This window comes from Manis pentadactyla, chromosome 11, assembly GCF_030020395.1.
Source record: "Manis pentadactyla isolate mManPen7 chromosome 11, mManPen7.hap1, whole genome shotgun sequence".
NCBI lineage: Eukaryota > Metazoa > Chordata > Mammalia > Pholidota > Manidae > Manis > Manis pentadactyla.
This window is the reverse complement of record NC_080029.1, coordinates 279,121-294,361: the sequence shown is the minus strand read 5'-3', so window position 1 is coordinate 294,361 and position 15,241 is coordinate 279,121. Positions and strand designations below refer to the sequence as shown.

The 15,241-nt window shown below is 53.3% G+C and overlaps 1 pseudogene; it reads right to left on the bottom strand.

Moving 5' to 3' along the window:
• Nucleotides 1–2,484: 2,484 nt before the first annotated feature.
• Nucleotides 2,485–15,241, bottom strand: part of LOC118919460 (uncharacterized) — a 33,036-nt pseudogene continuing 20,279 nt past the window's right edge.

Genomic DNA, 15,241 nt, shown 5'->3' with positions numbered 1-15,241 from the left:
GATGCTTCCCAAATGCCATGAGGATCCCTCAGTCATGACTGGGGATGCAAAATGGTAAACCCACTTGTGAGGCACTTTAAGTGTCCCTGTGGAGGTAACCTGGGCATTCCAAGTGACGGGACGGGCAGGTCCTGAGGGATTCACCCAGGTCATGTAAAAAGATAGGTTCTCACAAACTTCCACAAACAGATAATGCTTATATCTGCATTGTTCACTTGAACTTCTCATACTGTACATTCTGCTCACAGGGAGACAAGTCACAGGGAACAAATGACCCCACAGCTTTGGGATTGGGACGGGGATGGAAGGGTTTGGGGATGTGTTACACAAGGCCCATGCTGCCGTGGATGGGATTCTGGAGGTGATTCTGGTGAGGCACGGAGACAAAGATGATAGCTTTAGAGACGGCCTCTGCTTCCTGGAGAACACGTTACTCTGACGGGATTTTAAGTACAGGGGTTAGTAAAGGCAGTTCTGATCATGTTCTCAGATGAAGACCAGAACAGGGCTTGACACTGGATGGGGGCCGTCCTCTTTATTACCTGGGAGAGAGCCTGGTGCAGTTGTGTCTGTGTCCATCTTCTGTCGAAGGGACAGTGTGGGAGAATGACCCTGACATGTCTCTGAGGGCCGGTGCTAAGCGGGGCTGAAAGACATGTCAGCTCCTCCTTGGAACTTGAAACAAGTGCAGTGGGACCTGTCTAGACCATTCGCAGACTGTATGCCTGCTTCTCCACGTCACCATCAATGATCCAGGATAACCACATCTTCCTATGAGAAAAGGAACAGCAGCTTGGCTCTGAGTGAGTCCCCCAAACTCCAAGATCACAAGCCCATCACCTACTCCTCTTTCAAAATCTGTCCCAGGGGTTCTTCTGAAGCCACACATCCTGTGATCTGTCCCAGTCTGTGGCAGGTTTGCGGTGGTGTGACTCGGGGTCCATCTGAAGGATGTCTGGTTGGAGCACCCCTAGGCGGCCCTGCAGGAAGTCCACAAATGTTCCCAATATCCCCCCACCCTCCTCCTCCTGTGGTCAAAGGCTGTGCGGTATCACAGATGCTGCAGCCTCACCTGGCACCATTGCTGTGTCTCTCACAAGGGTGTCTTTCTAAAACAATAAATCAAAATATACAAACCATCTTAATTTACTCTTTATTTGGCTGCTCAAAGGCCAAGCTTCAGAAAACCACTTTTATTAGTTGTTGCTGTCATGAGCCTCTTTCTGCTGGGGGACCACAGAATCATCCTGGCCATGTTCAATTGCACATGGCAGGCTGATTAGGCCCGGCCCCAGTTCTCTATCAGATATTAGCTGACTGCTGCTGTGATATTTTATGGTTTTATTCAATTCCATCATCCATTGTCCTACCCCAGAAGGCTTTTGTAGATAACCTGATGGGGGCTGAGTCACACAGAGTGGGCTGGGGATGACCTTGCTGGTGGACAGCAGCTCAGCTTCCTGAGGGTCCAGCCTGGCCTTCCTGATGACCATCCCCATGGACCCTGGGTGAGCCCGGCCTGAACCCTGATGGCCACCCCATAGAACACAGCCATGAGGGAGGCTCAACTGCAGGCCGCCCAGAGCCCAGTTGAGCAGGCCACACAGTGACAGTGTGAGCAGCACAGGGTCATTCTTTCTCACTCCCCACGGTCACCAAACATGTGCAACCCCTGCACTCCTGCTTCACTCGCATTTGCCAATGTGTCTGCACAGGGAACAGCAGGGGAGCCCTGGACAGGGTGAGGGACAACATCCCTCCAGCCCTTTCAGGAGCCTGTGGGTGTCACAGCTGAGCTCCAGGTAAATAACCTGAGCACTGAAATCAGGGCACAGATAACACATCCTCTAAGCTCAGGAGCAGAGGCAGCAAAGGGCAAAGCAGGGAAACAACTAGTGGTGGTGAAACAGATAAGAAGGAAATTGAGCTCAGAGTCAGAGCCTAGGTTTATCTGTGCACTGTGGTCAGGAGGGGACTCAAAAGTGAGCCCAGGAGGGACTGCAGCACCCGACGCTGGCCCATCCCCTGTGTGGCTGTTGACACAAACACACACCCTGCACTAGTAAGGGGCTCCCCCAGAGCACTCTGCACTCACACTGATTGGGAGCCCCCACCAGGGTCCCCTGAGCTTCCTCGGTGTTCCCACCCTGGTGACCACCCAGGGTCTTTTATGCCTCCTCGAGGGACACACTACATTTGGTGCAAGGGAGAGAAGAGCTCCAATCAGCAGGAAAACAAGAAAACCTTCTGTCCTGCGAGATGTCAGGAGTGAGCAAAGGAACATAAATATACAGAAGTTCCCTGGGGGAGCTGCCACGTGGAGAGGAAGCCCGGACCCTGACAGGAAGCTACCCTGAGCCTCCGTGTGAACCTGCTCCTGGGGCTGCGTCTCTCTGACGGTGGGTCCTCAGCGCCCCCTGATGTCCTGAGCCCCTGCAGCCCAGCCACTACTCTGTCCCTGCAGGGAGGTTGGTGTCTGGACTCTCAAGGACTTTGCCTCACTGTGTCTTTCACACAGAAATACAGGGCTGAGTCCTCGTCTGTTAGGCGGTCCATTTGCAGATCCACTGTGTTCTTGGCATTGTCTCTGGAGATGGCGATCCGGCCCTTCACGGAATCAGTGTAGTATTTGTTGTTTCCATTACCACTAATACTTGAGACCCACTCCAGCCCCTTCCCTTCAGCCTGACGGATCCAGTTCATTGCATAGTCAGCAAATGTGAATCCAGAGCCTTCACAGGAGAGTCTCAGCGACCCCCCAGGCTGCACCAAGCCTCCACCAGACTCCACCAGCTGCACCTCACACTGCACACCTGCAAACACAGAGATGTCCTGGTCAGGCACCTGTCACACATGCAGTGCTTCCCTCTCTCACACCCCCCACCCAAGGGTCTCCTGTTCCCCATCAATCACCTCTTAGAAGAGCAGCAAGGAGAACCCAGCTCAGCCTAGACTCCATGGTGAGCCATGCGTGTTGAGTCCTGATGACCGACTAGAGACACCTGGGACTCCCAGGGCTCGGGCTCCTCTCCCAGAGCTGCAGGGTCAGGGCTGGACTGCTTTTCATCAGCACAGGGAGGACCCCATTTGCATGAGCTCTGACTCAATAGCAGCCCTGGGGCTGGACATCTGTGGAGTGGGTAGAGCCCCAGAGCATGGGTGTGTGTTAGGGGTGCTTAACACATTAAAATGCTTTCAAAGTAGAAGAATTTTGTTTGTGTGTTAGTGTATTGATAGAAATGAGTGACCCATGTTGTGATTTGTTTCATACACTTGTGCAAAGACTAGTGTCATAGGAAGCCATGCATATTCATTTATTTACATATAAAATTGCAAAAAGACTACAAACGTGTGCTGGAAGGTTTCCCTGAGACCGTGTCTTGTGGGATGACCCCCTGGGTGTGAGTCTGTGTTCCTCCCTGTGGCCCCACCTGCTCCCAAGTTCATCTCCAGTGAAGAGCTGCCACATTCCCAGTGATTTTCAGGCCCTTTCTGCATGGGAATGTGGGACTTGCGTCATCGCAGTCCTACCTAGAACACCGAGGAAGCCAGGCTCACACACCTGCGCTCAGGGCTCTAATGTTTCCTGGGTCCGTATCTAACTCTCCAGCCCTCCTGCCCCTCTGATACCCACAGTTCCCCACCCCTGCTTGCTGAGGTGCAGTGCCCAGGAAATGCACACTGTTAAACTTACATTACTGACTGTAACATATGTGTTCCTGTGCACCAGCATCACTACAACCCGATGGGAGAATGGCTTCCCCCAGGATGAGTCCTCGTGTCCCTGGGATTCCTGCCCCTGACCTCTTCCCTCCTCCTCACACCCAGGAGATCGTGGTCTTTATAGGGCTTCACAGGTGATCTCATCTTCGAGAATCCACACAAATGGATGCCCTGAGGGGGCTTTAATGTTGAGGGGCCAGTGAGCCTGGGCCAGGAGCTATTGGGGTACTTTTCACAATTCCTTCAGGGGAAAGCAAGTCTGGGCTGTGAGCTTGAGGAAAGTGAAGGAATACGGCATTTGGAATGAATGCTTGTAGACCTCAAGGCTGCCTGCGTTTCTCATATAAGTGATCAGTAAAACCATTTTTTCTCAAATAAACCCAAGGACGCTGTGCTGGCCTGAGGCTGCCCTGCACGTGGCTCCTGGAGGGACACACGGGCCACGCTCCCCACCATGGTGCCCGTACACTGACCCTCTGCTCCTGCTGAAGCCGTCAGGGCTGTCAACTGTCCCTGGGAGTGACTGCAGGATCTGGGAGATGGAGGGGGTCTCTGAAGGGACACTTTGGTCAAAGACACCCCCATGAATTTCTGGGACCTTCCCTGGCCTGCGGGACAGTGTCAGAAACCCCCTCCCTCCACAGCCTCTGCCCCTCCCTCCGGGTCAGAGGAGCTCCGGGAGCTGCCACCTCCCAGCACCGCCCAGCCCCCTGCCTTCTCCCTGCGCAAAGCTGCTGCCCAAATAAAGAACCCGGGCCAGTTAAATCCAGTTGTTATGACTGCCTTACCGAACAGGAGTTACAGCAAAAGCAACCCAGTGACTGACAGAGACCTGCTTGTGTGGGCAGGTGTCATATAAACTGACCACAGCCGTGCTCAGAGCTGGGCCACCTGGCTGGCTTGTCCCCTCCAGTTCATGTCTCCAACAGTTACCCACAATCCCTGTAAGGGCATCTGCAGATGTCATGACGTCCACCAACTCATTGCCCTGAAACTCGGGGTGTGTCCTAGAAAACCTGGGTGTTCCAGGATCGGTCAGAGCAGGGCTGAGGGACACAATGTGCTCATGGGACAGACACCTCTGCTGCGGCTCAGGAGGGACAGTGTGGCCCTGTGAGGTGGTGGTGCCCAGACTGCCCAATGTCCCAACCCCTGAACTCTCAGTCACCACCCTTCCCCACTCTCCAATCCCACAGTGAGGGTGGCCTCTGCAGGACAGCTGAGCCTCACAGACCCGCACCCACATCCCAGGTACTGATCTAGCCTCACCCTGGGCCTCTAACTACCACTGCATTTCCCTGGGGTCCATGTGTGCACGGAGCAGGCATGTCCCTGGTAAGCATGGTGTGGACGTCCCATCAGCCTTTTATGGTGCTGGGGGCTCCCCAGCCTAGGTCACACCTGAGCCCCAGGTTCACACCTAAAGCCACATCAGGGAGCAGCAGACAGAGATGTGGTCACACAGTCTAGCAAAGAAAGACACCAGTCTGACCTAGACACTTTCTGAGGAGGAGGATCAGATGTCAACCCCACGAGGTCCTCCAGCCATATGCTCCAGACAGGATGCCTTGGGTGTCACTCCAATCCTCAGACTGCCCTTCGTGGTTTCCGAAGATTCCCACCCAGAGTCTCACTGAGAAACCCCCCACAGGGCCCTTAGCATCCTCAAGCCTCTGCTTTGGGACCCCTGCACACATTGCTGCCTCCATAGGTGACCCCCTGTATTTGATGCATGTGATAAAGTGACCACACATCACAACTAAGTTTCCTAAGCCAGAAATGCCCAGTTCCCAAGGCATGAGGTGCACAGAGGGTTTCCATGGGAAGCAGTTAGATGCAGAGGAAACCACAGACTCTGGCAGGAAGCAGCCTCCCTGTGCACCTGCTCCTGGGGCTGCTGTTTGTGCTGTGGGTGCTCAGCGACCCCTGGAGTCTTGATGTTCCCTAGTGCATCCTGCGTGTCCCAGGGTGTCATGAGCACCTGGTGTATCCTGAGCACCCCTGGGCGTGCTCAGTGCCCCAGAGTCCTGAGATGCCTCCGGTGGTCCCGAGAGCACCTGGGAACCACTGTGGGACCTGGGAATGTGGGCAGAGCTGCTCTGGGATGAGGGGAAGAGGTCCCCACCTCCACTTTCATGTGGGTCTGTAAGTGTCCAGGTGCTCTCTGGGCCTTAAATGAACAGACATACATGAAGGGCCCATCCTGCCTCCAGGAGGTGGGGACACCTGGATGGAAAGTGTTCATGTACTCACAGAGGGGACTGTAGGGTAGGTGGGCATTGGTTCATGGGGGTGCTGGTGGGTTTCAAGTGTAGCTCATCCCCAGGAAGGGAGAAACAGGTATGTGGGGCTCTGAGATGCTGGTGACATTTGTGGACATTATTCATGGTGATTTTGGCTGGACACTAGGTCATGTTACAATACTAGGAAGAAAAAAAAGGAAGAAAAATCAAGACAGAAGGGTCTTAGGAATAAAAGGACACAGGGTTACCTGGAATAGAGATGCCATTGAAGGTCCCCAGTAATGAGCACACTGAGGGGAATCAGCCACCATGACCTGGGGGTGACTTAGATGGGCAGGTGGCTCTCATCCTGGGGAGATGGGACCTTCCCTTAAGGCCTTATGTCCCCTGGAGAGGGCTCAGAGGATGGACAGGGAGCAGAGTCTGGTCTCAGCACATATGGGCCTCCTGTCTGCAGAGCAGAGCCTGTGGGGCTCGGTGACAATGTGCGATGAGAGATGGCACTGCTGCTGGGGTGTGTTTCCCTCAGGTGAGTTTCTGCTCCTGAGTGAATAAAAAATTCACTGTCACCATTTTTCTTTGTTTTCGTTTTATTACCCTCATGTTCTTTGAAGCCCAGTTGTCAATATTGGAAACAAAGAAGAAACTCAAATATGACAAGAAATTTTTCCCTAAGTGCCCTTATACCCTTAGGAGTGATTAAGGTTAGGTTAAGGGAATCTTGTTGATGATAACCTGGAGGCTGATCTCTAATGAAATGGAAACATGTTAACAGAAACCATCAGTGATGACAAGAGCCTCAGTTCTCTGAGCCACTTATTGGAAAACCACCGGATCAGGCAAATACCCCCAGTATAGGTTCTGATGGCTCCAGCTGTACATGAGCATAGGTCGGCCTCACGGGTGCAGCCTCACGTACCCCCAGGCACCTGTCCCCGTGCACATGTGACAGCCCAGGGTCTGGGGTCACTCCCCTGGTTCTTCAGAAGCTCACTTTGGGGAAATCCCCTCCTTTCCCCTGTCCCTGCTCCTGCCTGCATGTGACTTTTGGAACCATGTTGTCAGGTCCATGCTTGGTGGGGGTCAGAGCCCCTGAAGGTGACACAGACATTGAGTTGAATAAAGAGAATGGTGTCTTCCCACGTGGAGAATCTGCAATCTCACAGCTCCGTGGTGGCACCAGAGGGCTTCCAATGAATATTACATAAATGCATCTGTTTCTCTGCACTACATGGTGTGGACAAACTGGTTTGTACCCAAATCCAATACTTGTGAGGACACTTTACAAAGACATCGGAGGTTATTCCTAGTCGTGTGACACCAGGAACATCAAAGACCTGGGAAATCTGTCCGGAGGGACATGGCCAGCACCCGGTCCTCAATGGCCCTCTGCACACGTACATGGATTTTGTCCAGCATCCACCTGTGGTGGATTTGAATGTGTTTTATTTGTTGTGTATTTTCTCCTTGTCCTGAAGCGACTCCTTTACAAAAACCTACATTACTTTAAGTCCCTAAAGCCATGCTTGAGTTCATGTTTCCAATTTGCGGTAGACCTGCTGTTACTTCCTGTAACGGAGGTGCACACCTTCCAGCCTCATCATACACCAGCCCTGCAAGGCGTCATTACATCTCAAATGCCACTCTCCCCACATCCACAGTTGTCCAGGAATACTGAAGAAATAATATTCTGTAATAAAACTATCCAAACTTTCTTCTGTGCCAAGGTGTTCCCACTGGACATGAGGGCATCAGGGTCCCCTCCCTGCGGACACACCCCTGACCCCCTGTGACATGGTCCCGGGGACGACCGTGCACTTAGACATGTTTCCTCCCATAGCAGTCTTGGCCCTAATGCATTCGGACACTGCATAATGTTTAAAAGAATCCGTGTACTGTACCTGCTCACGTCACCAACAGGTGACGGCTGCCTCCCACTCCATCTTTCCCGAGACTCCCGTGGGAGGCAACCTATTCATTCCACGTACTGAGAGAAACATCACACACAAATAACCTTTAATCACACTGAAGGGATTTAACAGGAACTTTGACAACAATCTTCGCTGCACAGCCCCAGAGTCAGTGTTTGGTTCACGGCTCACCAGTGTCTTCCTGTGCTCTGGCTGCCGTAACGAAGATCCACAGACGGGGTGGCTCATAAGCAGCAGGAAATTCTTTCTCACAGCTGTGGGTCTGGGATCCCAAGATCAGGTGTCAGCAGGTTGGGTGACTGGGAAGAATCTCCTTCCTGGGTGGCTGTCCTTCCTGTGACAGCACGTGAAGGGAGGGGATAGGGGGGCCTTCTCAGTGCTGTTCCATTAGGTTGCTGTCCCCGTCCCTGGGGCTCCCCCTCCTGACCTAAGTGCTCCCCAGAGGCCCCACCTCCTAACACAGCACATTGGCCATTAAGTTTCAAAGGGTACATTTTGGGGTGGTTACAGTTTTCAGCAGATAGGAACCCCTGAAGAGTCAATATATAATTCCAAACAACCGGAAAGCTTCTCGGAGAGAGCCCATCACCTGAGGAATCTCACGGATCTGTAGAAGCCTCTGATCTTTGGATCAACAGAAGCCAATGCACCTGTTTCATAACAGGGTCATAACCTTGGGAGTAGACAGCTTCCACCCAGACTCTGGACCAACCCCGGGACAACGGCATTATTAGTATTACTTTGCTATTGTTATTGCTTGCTGACATGTAAACATACTTCCTATGGACTCAGGCTGTTGAAATCTCATTCACCCTGTGGATAAAATGAAGGTTCCTGTGGCCAGGATTCTCACCTGACCATGGTTGGCTAGCTCACTACACACGTGTGGGGAACATGTCATTATTGACTCTATAGTAAGAGCCCTGGCCATGCTCTGGGTGACACAGTGGCATGGGATACAAGGTTGCAGGAGAGCAGAGCAGAGGCTGGAGTGGTGGCAGGGATGAGGACAGGGACTGCGATGGCTCAGGTGGCAGAGAAGCCCAGAGTCGGAGACTGGCTTGCGGCCTGCAGACTCGCTCTGAATGAACAAGATTTTAGTGATTAACCTGCCACCATGGAAATAAAGTGGGTATAACTCTTTTACTCCAAGAACATTCTACTGTCATTTCTTTGCTCACATTGAATCCACAGTGAACTTGCCCAGGGCTGAAACCCATTGGTAAGACACATCTGTCACTGGTCCACTGCCTCCCCCACTCACACAACCCACATCCCTACGGTCTCCTTTTCACGTTCTAGGAGAGCAGCAAGGAGAACCCAGCTCAGCCCAGACTCCATGGTGAGCTGTGTGTGTTGAGTCCTGATGACCGACTGGGGACACCTGGAAATCCTGGGGCTCAGGCTCCTCTCCCAGAGCTGCAGGGTCAGAGCTGAGCTGCTTTTCATTAGCAAAGGGAGGGCCCCATTTGCATGAGCTCTGACTCTAAAGCAGCCCTGGGGCTGGACCTCCATGCAGGGGGTAGAGCCCTAGAGCACGGTTGCGATTCCTTAGGGAAGCTGAGCCCCTGTTGCACAACCTGCTCTCCCAGGGGAGGTGTGTGTCCGGCTCCCACTGAATCCTCATCACAGAGCTCTGGGCACTGCAGTACAGGCCTGGGTCCTCGGCCATCACACTGAGCAGCTGTAGGATCACTTGGTGCTTGACTGTGTCCCTAGAGATGCTGACTAGGGCCTGGAGGTCAGAGCTGAGCTGAGTGGTCCCCTTAGCCCAGATCACACCGACCGGTTCCAGCCCCCTCCCTGTGGGGGGCAGGTCCACCTCAGAATATTCCAGTACTGAGAGAGCAGGTGGCACAGGTGAGTCTCAGCACCCATGAGGACTTCGCCATGCCCTCCCCACAGTGCGATGTCATCCTTGGCCTGCACACCTGGAGGCAGGGAAGAACATGACTCCCCCAGACACACGTCTCATGCCCGCACCCCATTGCTGAGACCTGTGGGTCACTCAGTCAGGACAGAAGCCAGCAGGCAGAGCAGGGCCCGTGGACAGGGCCAGGTGTTTCTGGATAGGGCAGGGCCCAGAGGGAGTGGTTGGATGACTCCTCAGTCATGCCTGGATTTCTCCTTGAATCTGGTGTGTTTGCACGGGCACAGTTCAGCGGTGTAAGGTAGAGGGCCAGGTGGGTTGCAGGTCACTGTGCCCACGGGCATCCTGAGGAGGCCCAGGCTAGTGAAGGGGAGGGCCCCTGGGGAACCAGGGGCATGCAGGTCTGCCTGAGCCTCAGGGCTGCGATGCTGGGCCAGGCACCTGGGTCCCAGATGGCCCCTCTCAGTAGCTCTCCACGCAATGACATCAACTGTTCCCTGTTCATACACACCCCATTTCCTCATGGTGACCGAGGGGCTCTCTGTCCTATTTTAATACCCCATTGGCAATAGTGTCTAATGATGCTTTTCATACCATTTTAACAGACATCAGAATGAGTTTTCTTCAACAGAATAGAAAGCTTAAGGCACAGACTGCACCCTGATCAACGGACAGGTTCATGGGATGTGGGAGCACAGAGCGTGTCTCTTTGATCAGGAGCCTCTGTTGGGGATTTGGAGACTGGAGGTCCACAGGCCTCCGGGAGGAGGGCTCCCAGGACCTTCCTACTGCCTTTGCCTGTGTGTGGGCAGGGAGTCCCTTTAACCCCAGGATTACAGGCCACAGAATATGGGGCCCTTATCAGGAGCCAATGACCAATTCAGTGATTATCATAGGAGGACTGTGACACAATATTAGGGCTTTGAGGACAGAGAACATGAGAATTTCTTGCAACACTGACAACTTCCATATGGAGTAGAAGATGGGAAAACAGTGTGATTTGATGTTTGGTATGGCCTGTGTTTGGGTAATAAGTGAGCAAGAAGATACTTGTGGAGACTGTGAGGATACAGAGAAGCAGAGAGGGGCGTCCATGGTGCCTGCAGAGAGAAAGCCCCGCCACCCCCCCACATTCACCCTGAGGCTGCCCGATCCTCCAGCAGCTTATCCTGAGGGACAAGGGAGGCCTAAGTGAGCACCTCCTGCACAACACAGATATAAGGACTGTAGGAACTGGCAGGAGAGTTGGGGCAAGGTGACTCAGGGCCCCACCTATGGTGCTGAGGGCCTGGAGCCCAGACCCACTCACCTGACTGGGGGCCCAGAACATACTGCTGGTAATGTTTTGGAAAACCTGAAAAACCTGGACTGGATAGCTGACAGAAGAACTCAGAGGTCTGAGGTGTTGAGGTTTATTTCACACCGGTGGGCCTGGGGGGAGTCATCTCCCAAGGTCTGCGCTCCAAATAAAGACAAGGCAAGCAGTATATATCTTTCTGCTTCCGGATCTGCAACATTTCTATGTGCACAGCAAGGGAGAAGGTGAGGGGGAGGGAGGTCAGGGAGGGAGGTCCTGGTGGAGCGGGGAGTGAAGGGAGTTTCTGTCGTCTTTGCTCAGAAGAGCAGCAGGAAGGAGCCGCCTGGACTAGCCTGCTGTCCTTGTTATTTTTCCCTGTCACCCTCCCTCTGATGCCCATTTCCACACTTCCTTTTAGGATGCATCAGCTCCTTGGTTTATGATAGGGTCATAATGGGTCTGGTATGCATGAGCTGTACAGAGGACATGCGTTCTTAACACCTGCAGCTTGGTAAGTGCTAATGTCAGAGGGGGATTGTGCAATTGGAGGGGATGGGCACATATCTTAAACGCTGGTTAAAATGAGAAAGCAGCTAGAGGGGCACGTCCCCTACCCAGAGTACTCCTCGGTTCCCTGCCTCAGCCCAGCCCTCCACTGACTGCGCAGTGCGAGCTGAGGACGCTCCAGGGACTGAAGGCAGACCCCGTAGTAATAGTCACCTGCTTAATCAGGGAACCAAATGTCACGAAAAACCTGAGAGGTCAGCATTGTGGTCAGCTGCCCCTTTAGTCGGTGCCTTGGGGGCCTGCCTGACCTTTTCATCCCTGTCTGTCCATGCTTGGCTCTGGACTCCCCCCATCAGACATTCCAGTGCGGGTGAGGCAGGTCCGGGGGACAGTGGGTCTCTTCTTCCCCTAATTGCACAGTCTGAGTCCCATTGATTTATTGTTTTATTCCAGTATCTCCTCCCATCTTTAAGGGAAAGGGTGGCCCTGTTCTTACCATAGCATTTAGCAGGCGTGTAGGTGTGGGCACTGAACCTGGTCCCCCACTTGCCTGACTTTGTGCAACCACACTGAGGTTCCCCGGGAGTGTCGGGGAGGAAGGGAAGGGAAAGAAGGTGTAGAAATAACTAGACAGAGTGCTAGTGGGGAGATGCGGGCAGAGTTTGAGTGTAGTTAGGAGAAACAGGTAAGCACAGCAAAACAACCTACGACTGCCTAATAGATAATAAACAGGGCAACTTTCGAGGAATAGTCCAGTCCTGGCAGGTGGGGCAACAGCAGAGAGTTCAGTGCCCAGGATGAAAGATACCAGTCCAGCGAGGGCCAGGATCCCTGGCGCGCTGGTGTTCTCATCAGTCAGAGGGCAATTGTTGGGTGCGGAGGCGGAGAGGGTTCTGCAGGTCTGTCTGGGCCTCCCACGGATGTATTATTTGCCCAGATTATGGGTTCTTCTCACTCTGGAATGACAGACCCCTGGGGTGATGCCTGCAATGTTGGGGGCAGTAGGAGTTGTTAGAACAACAATGCGGGGCCCAGTCCACTGAGGATTGAGGGGGTCCCTTTTTCAATCTCTGACCTGGACTGAGTCCCCAGCCTGAGGGGAATGCACTGGGGTCCCCAAGGAGATCATGGCTCTTTCTAAGCTGTATTGCTGCAGCCTATTCAGGGTGGCTCCCAAGGCCTGGAGCTGCTCTCCTGCTCCCTTATCTCCCATCTGCTGTAGGTTCCCTGGAGGCTTCCTAGACACGGGGGAGGGCGTCTGTACACTAATTCAAAAGGGGAAAAGCCTTGAGTCCCAGGTGCGCAGCGAGCAGGCAGGAGAGCCGGGGGCAGTAGGTCCGCCCACGGACTTAGCTAGGGTTCCTTTGAGGGTGCGAGTCATTCACTCCATTTTCCCTGAACTTGTGGCCTGTGTGCAGTGTGGAGTTTCCAGGTAATTTTGGGAGATTTAGTTAAAATTGTACTGCATCTGCTACAAAGGCAGGTCCTCTGTCACTGTGAATTGTAGACGGTAGGCCAACCTGGGGCACAATTTCTCTCAGGAGGACTTTGCCTGCCTTCCGGCTTCATTCTGTCCTGGTTCAGAAAGCTTTGACCCACGCAGGGTATGGACGCACCATTACTAGGAGGCATCTGAGCCCTCTGCTTGGCTGGACATCTGTGAAGTCTATCTCAAGGTCTTCAAAGGGGGCAACTCCTGCTCTCTGGACACTGGGCGGGGGTCATAGTGCAGATCAAGCATTATTTCTGGCAGAAGTCATGCTCTGCTCCCTTACCACTTGGCATGATGCTGGCAACCGCCTGATGTAGTATTGCTTTTGGAGGAGGGCTTCTAGTGCAGATTTTCCTAGGTGGGTGAGCTGGTGGTGTTCGCTGACTAGATGCCTTCCAGTTGCAGTTGGGACAAAGATGTGTTTGTCAGAAAGCATGTACTATTCTTTTTAGTTAGAGTGGCTCCGTCAGCCATGGCCCAGTCCTTCTCTTTTTCAGTGCACGTGGGTGGAGGGGCCTCCACTGGGGGTGTTAGGGTCGTAGCAAGGGAAGGAGCTTCATCTGTTTTTTATTTGGCTGCTGTTTTAGCTGCCTTATCTGCAAGCTGGTTCCCCTGTGTTATAGGGTTTTCCTTTTGATGTTCTATGCAATGCAGAACTGCTGCTTTCTTATGTATGAAGAGATTGAAGGGCCTTTTTGTATCTGGCATGCCTAGGGCTGGTGCCTGTTCTAAAGCAGCCTTTATTTCCAGGAAGGTGGCTCTTGCCTCTTTTGTCCAGACAGGGGGCTTTTTGTCTGCTCCCCACCCCCACCCCAGGAGGCTGTAGAGGGGCCTTGCCATTGCTGAGAATAGGGAATCTAGATTTTACAGAACTCTGTGTCCCCCAGGAAATCTCGTATGCCTTTCTTGGCCTGGGGCTGTGGTAGGGAGTTAATGACCTTTTTATTCTCCAGCCCTAGTGCCCTCTCTCCCTGGGTGAGGACGAAGCCCAAGTACCAGACTCTCTGCTGGCAGACTTGGGCCTTTTTCCAGGAGGCTCGGTATCCTGAGTGTGACAGGAGGTGCAGGATGACCTTTGTGCCTTTTGCACAATTTTCCTGGGTGTCACTGGCAGGGAAGAGGTCGTCTACATACTGCAGGAGGGTGCAGGGCATGGATTCTCTCAGAAAGCAGGCAAGGACTGGGGCCAATGCCTCTCCATAGAGAGTGGGTGAGTTCTTGAGCCCTATGGAAGGCGCGTCCATGTTGACTGCACCTGCCACCCCGTATCTGGTTCAGTCCATTTGAAGGCAAACAAGAGCTGGCTTTGGGGTGTAATTGAGGAGGTCAGCCATGGGGAAGGGTAGGTAGTAAAGCATGGCCAGGCTGTGTGGTCCCACCTTTACTACACCTTTCAGGCTCCCATGTCTCTTGCACCAGCATCTAAAGGGTGCCTGCTCCTGCCTGAGGTTTCAGTCTAGCTGCTGCTCCGGAGGAGAGTGGGTCTACTGGTTCTGGGGGTGGCAGGGAGGCTGAGAGCTGCAGGGTATCCGGGACCCGGTGCTGGGTGCTGACAGTCTTGGGGGCGCATATGGTGGGGACAATATTGGCTCTTCCTCTGGGTCACCAGCAAGAATTTGCGGAGGCTCAGGCTTCTGTTGATTTTTTGTGGGCTGCTTTGTTGAGCTGACTAAAACCCTACCCTGTCCCTGCCTGTTCCAAGCGAACTGCACCCAAGTGGGAGGGTCTGGGCAACTCCTAACTGGGAGTCAGTGTATGGGAACTGGTCGGGATGACCTGGATCTCCAGGGATGACCCATTGACTGGGTGGATTGTTGGGATATCTAGAGACCCTTCCGGAGGCCACCCTATACTAAAGGTGGGCTCTATGGATTCACACAGGGCTTCTAACCTGTCTGGAGTTAATTTTACTCTGTAGTTTTCTGAAAATCCCTTCCTGAAATTCTTGACCATGGTGTCGAGAACTGTGGGTTCACTGTGCCCTGACCCCATGATGTGTCTGTGGACAGTGCCATGACAACCGACAAGGGAGGGGTGCCTCCTCTAGAGAGGAGACCAGTCAGATGCCCATCCATTGGTGTTCCTCATGGAGACTTTGGTCAGCCTTGACCAAAGTGCACCCGTGCAAGTCCCTGGCCATGTCAGCCGAAGCTGACTCACTGTTATGACATGGTGGCT